This window comes from Chiloscyllium punctatum, chromosome 39 (assembly GCF_047496795.1).
Source record: "Chiloscyllium punctatum isolate Juve2018m chromosome 39, sChiPun1.3, whole genome shotgun sequence".
In the NCBI taxonomy this organism is placed as follows: domain Eukaryota; kingdom Metazoa; phylum Chordata; class Chondrichthyes; order Orectolobiformes; family Hemiscylliidae; genus Chiloscyllium; species Chiloscyllium punctatum.
The window spans coordinates 34,407,681-34,422,546 of NC_092777.1; the positions used below are offsets into that span (position 1 = coordinate 34,407,681).

General features: G+C 41.0%; 1 pseudogene; it reads left to right on the top strand.

Annotated features, from left to right (window-relative positions):
- The first annotated feature begins 378 nt into the window (after window positions 1-378).
- Window positions 379-14,303, top strand: LOC140463777 (signal recognition particle subunit SRP54 pseudogene; annotated as a pseudogene).
- The last annotated feature ends 563 nt before the right edge of the window (window positions 14,304-14,866 follow it).

Here is a 14,866-nt window from a genome sequence, read left to right on the forward strand (position 1 = left end):
TAACTCCCAAGAAAATTTGTTAGGTGATGAATGAACAATTCTTGTCTCTTAATTTTTTCAGCAGCTCCAGTTGTGTTGAAGTCTGGAAATGCTTCAATTACTGTTAGCTTCCCAGTGAAAAAAAACCAGATAATCTGTTTTTCTTAAACGGTCCACATAACCACTGCATACGTTTATGAGAAAAGGTTTTAAAAACAAAACAGTAGAGATCCAAGATGGTGGCGACTCAGCAAGTCTGAATCTATAGTGCTCCTCCCAAGACCTAGGCAAAGTGGGCCATCCTCCTCCACTACACTCACCAAATGAATTAAAAATAGTTTTTACTTAATGTACTTAATGGTTTAGTACTAAATTTATACAGTTCAGTCTCCTGTAAAAATGACTAGGGGGAAAGGAGCCTGCAGTTCTCAGCAGAAAGGAGCCCCTCCCCCACTCTACCCAGCTGCAGCAGAGGCGTCCACAGCTGCCCCGGGGGACTTACCTTTGTTGGCGAGCCTCGCGGAAATAATCTCTAAACTCGACGCTAAGATCAATGCTTTCATAGAAGAGTCCCAAAGTCGGTGGAATTCATTCTCGGCCGCGCTACAAAAGCATGGCCGAGACATCAAGGAAATTGAATGCCGAGTCAGAGGGGCGGAGCTAAAGGCTGCGACCTCCAAGGCCATCGCAGAATCGGTGTGGATTGGGTCTGGACTCTCGAGCAGCAAGTCCGGACCTTAGAGAACCACACTGACGACCTTGAGAATCGAGGCAGGCTTGAACCAGCACTCCCGCCCGGTCCTGTTCCGGCTGCAAACTATAAGGTGAGGCAGATGCTCTTGGAAGCCTCCAGAAATCTTGGGAAAGGTCCCCAAGCCATGACTTATAAAGGATCCAAGATTATGTTATTTCAGGACTTTTCCCCAGCTTTGGTCTGAAAGAGGAAGGCGTTTGATGAAACAAAGAAGTGTTTAAGGGACTTAAACATTCAATACTCCTTATGCTACCGAGCTATACTACGCTTTTGCCATGAAGGGTCCGTGTATAACTTCGGAGCACTGGAGAAGGCCAAGGAATATTTGGACTCTATTAGACAAATTATAAGAGTTAATTGATGTTGTTTTGCCTTACCCCCACCCTGGTTTACCACCCCCCCCCCCCCCCCCCCCCTTTTTCTTTTCTTATCCTTTCATTATCTTACTGTTTAATATTATCTCGCGGGGGTGGCAGGTGGGTGGGAAGAAGAGTTTATTTATTCGTCCTTTACTTAGCGATTTCCTTTACCCCCTTTTTTAAAACTAGACCCCCTGGCCTCTATATATATATATATATATATATATATAATATCGGTGGGGGGGGGGGGGAAGGTGGCTACCTTATCTTTAGGTTAGATTACTTACAGTGTGGAAACAGGCCCTTCGGCCCAACAAGTCCACACCGCCCCGCCGAAGCGCAACCCACCCATACCCCCTAACCTAACACTACGGACAATTTAGCATGGCCAATTCACCTGACCTGCACATCTTTGGACTGTCGGAGGAAACAGGAGCACCCGGAGGAAACCCACGCAGACACTGGGAGAACGTGCAAACTCCACACAGTCAGTCGCCTGAGGCGGGAATTGAACCCGGGTCTCTGGCGCAGCGAGGCAGCAGTGCTAACCACTGTGCCACTGTGCCACCGTGCCGCCGTACTGATCTTATTTTACCTTTGTCCTTGGGAGTGGGGTTGTTTTCCCCTGTTATTTTGTATTAATATATTTAATTATTATTTGCTGAGACTGTAATTTTATAGTCATATATGTTTATGTATGGTATTAACATTACCAAATCTATCCAGGTGTTGGTGTGGGTGGGGGATAGGGTACTCACTGTTAGTTCAAGTTAAGTAGTATCCTTGAATTTTCTTGACCCATGATAGGATAAAGGGTGGGGCTCTGGTTGAGAGAGGTTAGGATGGGGTTTTTGGAAAGGAAGTGATGCCCCCAGGGAATAAGGGGGAAGATCTCCATTTAAATCCGTTCTATACTTTATTTCTAAATAGTAAAAAAAGTTTTTTTTTATAATACTGATTTTAATGTACTAAAGAGCTTTTATTTTTGTGAATTTTATATGCTCTATGCTCGGGATGTTTTGGATAAATACGGGTTTTGTTGTGATCTGATGTTAACACATTCTGAGCATGTATATCACTGCTCCATTTATGTGTTATCCATTGGATTTTTTTTCTTCTCTTGAATAATGTAAGAATTTTAATGATACACTCTGGTTAGTTGTAAGTTAGATGAGTAGTTAGTTGAGTTTTGTTTTTTTTTCTTCTCTTGGTATTTCTTTTTTCTCTTGTTAGATTTTGGTTATCATTTATTTAAGATTCAACTGTATATCTATGTTTATACTTGGGTTTTTTTTAGTTTTCTTTTGTAAACTTGTATATACAAAAATAAAAAAACAATAAAACTATGAAAAAAAATCTGTTAAAAGAGCCAAATCAGAAGAATGACAAAAACCCAGCAGTGAAACAATATATGGAATGGAAAAGATGACTTAAGAACCTGTGATCCTGAAGGTTTCCAATGCCTTTAGCTCTCCTTTGGCTGAATTCAGGTAGTTGAATGAGCATCCAGAATAATCTATGCTACGTATGTAGAAAATCACACAAGGTTTAATTTAAATGGACGGCACGTTGGCGCACATCGCCAAGGACCCAGGTTCAATTCCAGCCTCGAGCCACTGTTGGTGTGGAGTTTGCACATTCTCTCCATGTCTGCGTGGGTTTCTTCCTGGTGTTCCAGTTTCCTCCCACGGTCCAAAGATGCGCAGATCAGGTGAATTGGCCAACCTAAACTGCCCATAGTGTTAAGTCCATCAGTTGGTGTAAATGTAGGGGAATGGGTCTGGATAGGTTACTCTTCGGAGGGTTGGTGTGGATGAGTTGGGCCAAGTGGCCTGTTTCCACACTGTAGGCAATCTAAATGACTTATGGTCCCCTTCAACTACCTGATGAAGGAGCAGTGTCCAAAATCTTGTGCTTCCAATTAAACCTATTGGACTATAACCTGGTGTTGTGTGATTTTTAACTTTGTAAACCCCAGTTCAACACCAAATCATAAATTACTAATAATATTAAAATGAGGTTATGGCTAATTTTGACAAGATTACATTTGACCAATTTCAAAGGACCTCGTGCATGACTGTACTGTTGAGTCAGATTTGCCAGTTCTCCTATGGTGTTCTGTTCATGCAACCACTGTTTATTTTTCTCGACCCAAAGTGTAATATATTAATCTGGAATTTAGTGTAGAAAATCCGGCAGTCATGAAGTAGTTGTGCTTCAGAGTATTTAAAAACCATTAGAGTTGATATTGTGACAGTGACAGAAGAAAGACGTTCATTGAAACTAACCAGTTGAGAGAAAGCTAATTTGAAAGTGATGAAGATATGACACACAATGATATATTGGGAAGTAATACCAGGATGGGAAATGCTAAACTAAAATGAAATGTATTGAAGATTCTGTTGGAAAGGATACAAATTAAATATCCATCACAAAGCAATAGATGTTCATAACAAAACATGGACAAAAAAAGATCTGTATTCTTTAATCCCCCCGAGAAAACGTTATATTATTGCACTGAGTCAGATGTACAGAACTTGGCCTTTTCGCCCAAAAGCCAGACATTTTAGAGCATATTTCAAAATGCACAGCATGGATGCACTTCCAAAAGTAAGAAACATTTCAAGGGACAGACCGTGGTTAACTAAGGGGACAGGTCAGAAACTTGATGGAATATAAAAATCAAATAATAATAAAAAAAAACAATAAGGAGGAAGCAATTAAACTATGAGAAAAAGCTCACTAGAAATGACAAAAAAACAAACAAAATGAGTTTCCAATAACTTATAAAGAATAAAGGAGATACAATTGGTCCTACAGAATGTGATCCTGGAGAATTAATGGCAGAAAGTAAAGAGCTGGCAGATTAATTGAATAGTTGTTTTGCAATGGTCTACAATAAAAGATATAAGTGATATTCTAGAAATGCAGATCAAACAAAACATAGGAAATCGGGAGGAAATCTGGAAAATCAGAATCAGGAGAACTGGTACTGAGTAAGTTTCTTGATTCATGGGTTGACAAGTGTCTGAATCCTGATGACCTTCGTCCTTGTGTCTGAAAACAAGAGAGACAGTTTATGGATTCGTTTGAACTTTTCAAACCTCCCTTGATTCTGGGAAGGTCTCTTTAGATTGGAAGAAAACAAATGTAAGTACTTTATTCAAAAGGAGATAAAGACAGGAATCAGGAAATTATGGATCAGTTAGCTGAATGTCTGTCACAGGAAAAATGCTAGAGCTATTATTAAGGCAGGGAGAAATTGAGCACTGCAGATGCTGAAGATCACTGTCAAAGCGTGTGGTGTTGGAAAAGCACAGCAGGTCAGGCAGCCTCTGAGGAGCAGGGGAATCGACGTTTCAAGCATAAGCTCTTCAGCAGGAATGAGGGGGTGGTCCAAAGGCGTTGAGAGCTAAATGGGAAGGGGATGTGGCTAAGGGAAGGTAGCTGAGAATACAATAGGTAGATGAAGTTGGGGGTGAAGATTATAGGTCGAATAGGTGGGAAGGAAGATGGACAGGTATGACAAGTCAAGAGGGGGGGGGTGCCAAGTTGGAAGGTTGGATCTGGAATAAGGTGGGAGGAGTGGAAATGAGGATATTGGCTGGATCCACATTGATCCCATGTGATTGGAGGGTCCCAAGGCGGAAGGTGAGGCACCTCAACTGTTTACAACGTATAACTGATTGGGATGAAGGGGTGGGAGGAACAATTGCTAACATGGATAGGGATGTTTTGAAGTGGGAAGTTAAGTTAAGTGGGCAAAGATCTGATAAATGGAGTATGATTTGGAAAGTGTGAAATTGTTCATTTTTTGCCTGAAAGAATTAAAAAAAAGTTTTATAAATGATGAGACTGCAGAGGGACCTGAGTATCCCAGTGCATGAATCTCAAAAATTTAACGTGGCGATAAGGCAAAAAATTATGTAATCTAATGGAATGATTTCATTTATTGTGTGAGGAATTGAATAGAAAAGTAAGGAGCTTATACTTCAATTGTAGAGGGCATTGGTGAGACTATGTCTGAAGTACTGTACAGTGTATTGGTTACTCTATTTAAGGAGTGATGTAAATGAACTGGAAGCAGTTCAGACAAGGTTTACTACAGTATTACCTGGAATGAGTCGATTGTTTTATGATGACTGGTTGAACAGGCCAGCCTTGTTTCTGCTGGACTTTAGAAAAGAGGCAACTTGATTGAAACAAATAAGACCCTGAGGGATCTTCACAGCGCGGCTGTGAAGAGTATGTTCCTTCTTGTGGGAGAATCTAGAACTATTGGTCACTGTTTAGAAATAAAGAGTCAACCATTTAAAAACCTAGATATGTCAAACCTTTTCTTTGAGGATTAAGAGTCTTTTCTGAAAAGGTGGTGGAAACAGAATCCTTAAATATTTTTAAGGTAGCGATGGATAGATTTTTGTGAAGCAAGGGAGTGAAAGGTTATAGAAGGACGGCAGAAATGCAGATTTGAGGTTACAATCAGATCAGCCATGATGTTATTAAATGAAGGAGCAGATACAAGGTTCAGAATGGCTTGCCCTGCTTGCTCATATATCTATGCTAGCAATTAAGTTCCATGCAAACTTCTTCCCAACTCCCTTCAACTAACCTTATCAGCATGCACTTCAAATGCTTTTTGAGTCTTTATTCATGGGGTGGCCAGTGTTTGTTGCCTGTTGTTAATTTTATTTGAGAATGTGATGGTGAGAAATCTTCTTGAACCATAACAGTCCATTTAGCGTAAGTTCAGCGACTAGTGTTGTTAGGGGTGACGTTCCAGGATTTTGCCTAGCAATATTGTTCTGAGTCAGAGTGACTTGGAGGGGAGCTTGCAGAAAGTCGTATCCGCTCTCCACTGGCTGTCCTTGTCCTTCTCTGTGGTAGAGGTCACCGGTTTGCAAAGTGCTGTTAAAAGATCCATGGTGAGTTGAGAACATCTTGTGTATGGTACACACTATCACTGTGCATCAGTGGTGAACGAAGCAATAATAAAGTGGTAATCAAGCTGACATCTTTATCCTGCATAGTGTAGAGTTTTCTTATTGTTGTTTGAACTGCACTCATTCAGGTAAATTGAGAATATTCCAATAGATTCCTGACTTGGGCTTTGTGGATTTTGGATAGACTTGGGAGATAGAAGGTAATGTACTCCTTACCTCTATGTTGCACTTACTAAGCCTTACTTTGAATGTATCTATATCAACTATGACTTGTGATGTGCAGGGAAAGAGATTTTTCCTGTATTCCATGTTGAATGGATTTTATTTAAATTGGATCTTGCATTTAATTTATTTAGCATTCCTACAATGTGGAAACAGGCCTTTCAGCCCAACAAGTCCATACTGACTCTCCAAAGAGTATCCTATCCACACCCATTCCCCTATTCGATTACTTTACATTAACGCGTGACTGATGCACTTAACCTACGCATCCCTGAACACTATGGGCAATTTAGCACAGCCAGTTCACCTAACCTGCATATCTTTGGACTGTGAGAGGAAACCCACGCAGACACAGGGAGAATGTGCAAAATCCACACAGACAGTCACCTGAGGCTGGAATTGAACCCAGGTCGCTGATGCTGTGAGGCAGCAGTGCTAACCACTGAGCCACTGTGCCGCCTCTAAAAGTCTCCCACTGCTGACCTAGAGCTCCTCCTCTCTGAGCCATTTACATTGGCAAAGACATCTGGTTTCAATCAAATTCTTTCAAATTTCCTTACAGATGTCTATTAGAGCACACCTAGTCATTCCTGTTATGCAAATCTTCCCAGTCCTGATGTTGTTTTGAGGAAGCTTTTACTGTGTCGAATTCAATGCATTGAGTGATGAATTAATTATTTACTTGTTGTCACAGATACTTAGGGAGATACAATACAAAGTGTTCTGTCACTACTATCTGAAACCATTTTGGAGTACAAGAAGAATAAAAGAAAAGACATGAATGGTTTGAAACAGAGCTCCAGAACTTCTGCAAGATTCCCACTCCAAACCTATAGCAGCCAGGAGTCCCCCACGCCGGGCACTGACACCCCTGTAGTCGACGATCTACTGCAGCCAGGAATCCCTACTCTACCATTGCTGCAGCCAATGACCCACTCCCAATCCAGGAGTCCACGCTTTAGGCCTACAAAGTCAGGAATCCCCACTGACACCACTCCAGCCTCCCTGCGGAAGAGGAAGAAAAGAAAACAGCGAAAAGAAAGACAAAAAGGAGAGAGAGGAAAAGACTGCAGCCAGTCTGGAGCGGACGTGCTCCACCTGACCACTAGCTGCTCCTTGCTCACAAGGAGACCCCGGGCTGGGGAGGAACCATGATGGGCTCATTGTGGTGTTGCTGCCGCCAGAGGCCTCCTCCTTCACCTGACACTTTCAATGCTTTAAAGAGAAGAAAACAAAGAAAAAAAGAGCAGAAGTAAAAAGAAGAAAAGAAATGAAAAAGCAGAGAGTATGAACAAAGCCCGGGCTGAGCCTTGTCATCCATCTTATTATTTCTGTATTCCAAGTGTGATTTAACCTTGCTTGTATAAATGTTTAATCTAACTATAGCATAGACATGACTTTCCAACTCATTGCTATATGAACTGCTGATCATGATGAAGGTAGCTGCCTTTATCCTCTTCAAATAGAGGAGACCACAAGGCTTGAGTGGTCTAGTGTGGTAGAGTAAAACCACTTGCTGATTTAACTAAATGAATCTCTTTTATTTAAGATTGGGTTTATTGCATGTTAGCAATTAGTTACAGGTTATGTTGAGACGGTCGACATAGTTGTTTTGTGGAGAACCAAATGTTAGGTCTTATTCCTTCAAGCTCTGAAGCTGTTATGACCATAAATTCACATGACATCATCATAGTGGATGATACTTATAGATAACATCTTCCTGTTATTAATATTATACAGTTGTGTACGTAAGTATACCATTACTCTATTTATACATGTCTCTGACATTTCACATTCAGGCCATCTGTGGGTTTCACTGTTCTGCCAGAATGTCTCTTTGGAGTTCCAAGATCGATAGCTTGATGGGTGCAGGACGGTTGACTTTAATTTTCTTCATGATGATCTGAGGTCTACAAGTTTCTTGCATTACTGGATTTCCCATTTGACACAACTCAATCCATCAATGGTTGGTACTTAATCCATATTTGGATAAAGTTCCTTTGACACAACTTTCAGTGGTGTGTCATTATACAATCTCTGATGGTCTCAAGCTCCTGACATGGCTGTACCTTTTCTGTTCACATTCCTGAACCACACCTGTTGCTTTGGTCCTAAATGTGGCATGACTTCCCTGGTAAAGCTTCCTTTCGCATGTGTCCTGTTGCACTCACTAGGATAGCTCCTTATTATATACGACTTGATAGTCCTATAGATGTAAGTGTGGAGCCAACTTCTTCAGAAGGATAATGAGTTGGGTCTTCAGCTTCTTGCCCATTAGCAACTCTGATGGTGATAGTGCATATTGGACTGGGGGAGCATGTATAATTTAGTAGTGCAGTATTTTTCAAGAGTGAATTAACTATCTTGACCTTTGGATGTGTTTTTCCATTAAATTGTGGATTGTTGAGCTTATGACAGATTCAGAACTAACTGCAAATTGCCCGAAGCAAGCTTGATCGTGGATTGTGATTCATTGTCCAAAATAACCACATCAGTGATTTCATGGATTGCAATTGTTTGATGTAAGATTCTGCAAACATCATCTGTAGTTGTTGTATGCAGCTTCCTAACCTTTGCCTTAGGGAGAAGTAATCAATGACAATGAGGTTCTGGACAATCTCTTGAGCTCTGGCACTGCACTTAGGCATCTTCTTGTGTCCCCGGTGCAGCTTCTCTTGGATAACTTGCTGAAATGATTAAACCCTACTATGTCACCCACATATGTAAAATGCAGTCAATGCTTAAAATTTAATTTCATGGACAATCCATTAATTCTAATTTGATCTGCCATTTTTCAGCAGAATACTGACAGATGGTAAAGCATCCCTGTTCCTGATGTGCATTGTTGGATCTAACTAAGCTGATTATGGCTTGCTGTCCATTGTATCATTGTCACTTTGTCAATGTCATGATTTTGTGAAGAAACTTTGTAATATACCTGGCAAAGATGATGACCAAGGGCCTGGAGAAAGTTTCTGCTGTTGTCTGCAGTTTTTCATGTATGTATGCTGTTTCATAATGAACTTCATGAAGCAACATCAAAATATTTGTATTCTATAGAGAAACTAAAGATTTCTGATCCATTTCTACAACCACTTTTAGACCAAATACATAATGTGAAAAAATCTTGCAAGTCTCTGTAACTTTCTCAATCTCAGTATATCATCGAGTCATAGAGATGTACAGCATGGAAACAGACCCTTCGGTCCAACCCGTCCATGCTGACTAGATATCCCAACCCAATCTAGTTCCACCTGCCAGCACCTGGCCCATATCCCTCCAAACCCTTCCTATTCATATACCCATCCAAATGCCTCTTAAAAGTTGCAATTGTACCAGCCTCCATCACATCCTCCAGCAGCTTATTCCATACACTTAACACCCTGTGTGAAAAAGTTGCCCCGTAGATCTCTTTTATATCTTTCCCCTCTCACTCTAAAGTCTGTTGCTTGTGGACACCAATTCTGTTGCTCCTGAAACAGCATTGTTCTTCGGTCTGTAGCTGAAGCATTAGTTGGCTATAATGGTTGTTGGAAACGAAGGTCTATTTCTTTCAGACATTTTCCAATCAACCTGTTCAGAGATATTGTCATATCTAAGAGTGTCAGGTAAAAAACCCACATTCTCCAGAAGTATAAGGGGTAAGGATGTGACCACTGCACCACAAGAGCCCTCTCAGGTAGGGGAGGTTTTATACTGTGCTGAGAGCACTGTGGATGTTAACATGTCCTCGATCCTCTGGAAAGTATTCCCTTGATGCAGATTTCCACAGGAATATCTCAAGGGTTCTGTAGTGGATCCCACATGAGGCAAAAATTTCACCAGCTAATTTAGCATCCCTAAGAAGATCTGAAAATGCTGAGCTGACTTCAGACAGAGGAACTCCATAACAGCTTTAGCAGAGATAGAAAGTCATAGAGTCATACAGCACGGAAACAGACCCTTCGGTTCAAGTTGTCAATACCGTCCAAGTTTCCCATATTAAATTAACCCCATTGCCCTGTGTTTGCAAAACTAAGAACATTGTGTCTAACATTAGATGTGATCCCATAATCGAGCAAGACTCTACTATCTTCTGAGTAACAAGAATTATGCCAAAATCCAACTTAAGATCTTCAGTCAGGATCACAATGTGGCTCACTGACATCTGTTAAAAGCTACATTTATTCACTTTTCTGTAGTCGTTTCCCCATAGCATTACTCGACCAGAGTACACTTGCAAGCCAATCAGCACTCTTTCTCTGGCAGAATAAATTGTTTGCTTGCTTTGAAATTTGGTATTCTTGCACGTGTCCTGATTTATCCTTTTATGGTTCAGTGTTCAATACATCTTCTATTGACACCGTTCTTATAAAGCGCCTCAGGTTGTTTCACCACATCAAGCTGCGAGAGGAATAGACAGACATCATTATTGAATTAGCTGACTAGTTGAGTTTGTAAATTTGTGCTTGAGACACATGAAGAAGAGGGAGATGGTAAACTGATTGTTTCCACATTTCACTTCCTGTCAACTTAAGAATGCTCAATTTAGTCCTATCCTTGGCTTCCTGTCTGTTAAATAATACTCTATCAATGCTGATATGATACTCAGCCCACAACATCATCAAATGGTTACAACAGAGAAGGAGGCTATTTGACCAGTCATGTCTATGCCAGTTCTTTGTAAGAAAAAATGTTGTCAGTTGATGAGCAAGGGAGTCATCAGCTGTGTGAAAATCTATTGTTTGGTTACGGTTAAGATTTACTAGAAGTTGACTATTTCAATTCTAAGCTACCTAACCTTAAGCAGCATTTTACAAACTCTATTGGAAGAGAAGATCAAGCTAATTATTAAGGAAATTAGCTGGGTCTGTGTATTTCTGTAACTGGTCAGCCAGTCCCTTTTCTTCAGAAAGCCATGTGCCTCAGTGCAACTCAGCACAGAATGTGTCTTTTGAGCAGAGTGCTGGGAATTTGGTGACTAGGGGAAGGAGAACCTTCTTTACTTATGCTTTTTCTAATTTTATGAAAGACAGAATGAAACCATGTTTCTGAAGTATCATTTGCACCCACGCAAACTCCCGAATATCCACTGAAGTTCTTTGAGTATCCAGCAGATAGATACCACAAGCTGAGTTTGTAAGCAGAATAGACACAGCAGGAAACTTATTTTTTGCAAGTTGTAGGCCTGTGGCTGGAGATTTCCAGAGAGAGCCACAGAGTGATTCAAATAGATTTTATGTTTGTGTGTGTGAGAGAGAGACTGTGTGTGTATATGCTTCAGCATCGTCCACCCGTTTACCATGGAGAGGCAGATTCACACCTAGCTAATGAAATCTGTAAATGATAGCAATACCCAACATTACAATTGGCATGGGTTTCCTGAACTTGCTGATACATGGCATATATACCTCCTGAGTGAGAACATTGGCAGTTCTTGGGCCTGCAGCCTGCAGATACAGAGAGCACACTGAGAAAGCATTTGTGCTCAGAGGCTTAATTCTGCATGTTGGGATGGTTAGCACCATGGCTGCCTTTGAATGAAGCTGGAGTAATGATCATTAATAACACCGACAGCAATAACCTGCTGAAGGCTGGGCAGGGAAGCAGCAGAGAAGAGAATGACAGATACAACAATAGCTATAAATTACAACCAGCAAATTTTGTAAATTATTATCAGTGACCACTATTTCTCAGTTACTCCTATAGGTTAGCTCAGGAATACACTTCGAGATTATTCCCAGTAACTCTTATAGACTACCCCAGTAACTTGTATAGAATACCTCCAGTGTCCCTCCTTCAAAGCTCCAGTGACTCTGAAGGATTATTTCAGTAATTCCTATAGATTATCCTCAGTAACTCCCACCCATTATCCCAGTCACTCCTACACATTATCCCAGTCACTCCTGTAAAATTTCCCTTCAGTGCCTGTTTAAAAAACATCAGCACGCTCCAAATAACCAAGCCTTCAGTCCTCCAGATAATACCAACATTAACCCCACCCCCAAATAATCCATAAATAATTCATGTTCAAAATTCTCTTCTCCATCAGATTGTTTTTTTTCTCCCTGAAATAATCCAGTTCAGTAAAAGACAATAATTTTTTAAACTTCAGTCTAGCTCTCTATAAACACAAGGATTTTGTCTACTTTGGCTTCTTATGGAAATTCCCCCATGGAGGATATTTTCCATTAAGCCTCATCTGGCTCTTTCCCCAACTCTCTCTCTTGTCCTACCTCCCCCTCCCACTCCAACACCCCACTACCTTGCAGCCAATGGTGGTCCTATCAGAAGTAAGGAGCGCCCAATGGCATCCAGCAATTGTGGGAGCACACAAGCCTTTCCACCATGTCAAGCCAGCGATCTATGGAGGGCCAGTCTCAACCAAGAACTGTCCAATGTCAAACTAATTCTGGAAAGTATTGGTGGTTTAGCCCCAGTTTGTGGGAACTGCATTAGGTAGTGTGTTGGTGCAAGGCTGCTGAGTCATTTCCTGTACATAGATTCTGGATACGTTAATGTTCAGATCAAATTAGTCAGTGAATGGGCTGCTCCTGTACCAGTGAGTTGAATCTGAAAGGCCCCAGTCCTTTTCTTCCCCACTCAGCAGAATTACTCATTTGTTGCCCTCTGGGAGAGTTCAGCCTGAACATTCTATAATGAATGACATTAGTGGATTTGGAGAAGAAAGCTGACCTCTGCTCTGCAATCCCTCATCAACTTCAGCATCATCAGTGAGAAGGTTTTGAACACTCTGTCGGAGGAAGTTTTGTAGTGAGAAGGTTTTGAACACTCTGTCGGAGGAAGTTTTGTACTGCGTTATTGCAAGCATACGTCAGTATAAAGCTGATGAAGCAATTTCAAGAAAATGTCAAAGCAGCTATAGACTTGGAAAAGATGGCCTCGGGCTACAACCAAAAATGAATGATCCATGATAGTGTTTTGATGAACTTGCCAAGCTTGTTGAACCAGGAGTCAAAATAATGGAACCACACAAAAGGTCATCAAAATGTTGTCGCGTTTGTTGGCCTTTGAGATAGTGATACAACTACAGCATGCACAAAGCTAGCATACAGTTTCCGAAGGAAAGGCTGGAAGACTTGCTTGATCTGCGCAGACACATTCAGAGCACAGGCATTTGACCAAATGATGCAGAATGCAACCAAAGCAAGAATCCCATTCCATCAAAGCTATACAGAAATGGATCTAGTGAACGTAGCCACAGAAGACATGGAGACTTTTCAAGACAAACACTTTGCGATAATAATTGTGGATAGCAGTTGTTGACACAAGCAAGAAGCCTCTTTATTTAAAGAAATGCTACACATTTTAAATATTGTACAGCCAGATGACATTATCTATGTAGTGGATGCATCAATCAATCAATCTGTGAAGCACAAGCTAAAGCTTTCAAAGAGCAAGTGGTTGTCACATGAGTAGTTGTAACTGAACTCGCTGGTCATGCAAAAGGAGGAGGTGCTCTGTGTTATGACTGCCACCAAAAGTCCAATCCTTTTCATTGGTACAGGAGAACACTGACAATTTTCAACTGTTCAAATCAATGCTCTTCATTCGTAAGCTTCTTGGCATGGGTGTTATTGAAGGTTTAAAAGACAAGGCAGAGGATCTGAATTGAAAGGCACACTTGAACATGGCCAATTCACACTCCAAAATCTGTCTAAATAATGTCAAAATGTTATGAAGATGGGGCCTGTCAGTCACAGTGCAAATGCTCACTAGCTTCAGAACCGATCCCATGAACAAACACAGTGAAGAAGATGTAATGGCAAGGCCAACCAAACTGATGACCATAATGGACAGCAATAGAGACCAAGAATTGGATAATAACGGTGGTGTAAAGCTCTTCAGTAAACCAGGAGGAATACTAAGAATAGTTTGTAGCTGGTGAAACAGCCAGTTTTTCAGGAACTTCTAACACAGTATAAAGAATTTGCTCAAAATGTTAAAGAAATAAAAAGAACTAAAGGACATTTCAAGACTGGCTCAAAAAATGTCAAGCCATCTCAAATGGCCAAACTTAACCAGCAGATGGTGACATATGTATGAACCCAGATTGTTATCCTTAGTCAATAGTCCCCACTCCCTTCCCAGTTTATACAGGCACAGAAATATACAGCATGGAAACAGACCCTTCCATCCACTTGGCCATGGAGACCAGATGTCTTGTATAAATCTAGTCACGTTTTCCAGTATTTGGCCCATATCCCTCTAAACCCTTCTTAATTATATACCAATCCAGGTGCCTTTTTTAAATGTTGTAATCATATCAGTGTCCATCACTTTCTCTGGTAGCTCATTTCATAGACACACCATCCTCTACATGAAAAGGTTGTCCCTTAGATCCTTTTTACCTTTCCCCTCTCACCTTAAACCTATGCGTTCTAGTCTGGGGAAAATACTTCATCTGTTTACCCTATCTATGCCCCTTATAATTTTATAGAGCTCTGTAAGGTCACCCCTCGCTCTCCACTCCAGGAAACATAGCCCCAGCCTATTCAGCCTCTCCCTATAGCTCAAACCCTCCAACCCTGGCAACATCCTTTTAAATCTTTTCAGAATCCTTTCAAATTTCACACCATCCTTCCTTTAGGAGGGAGACCAGAATTGCA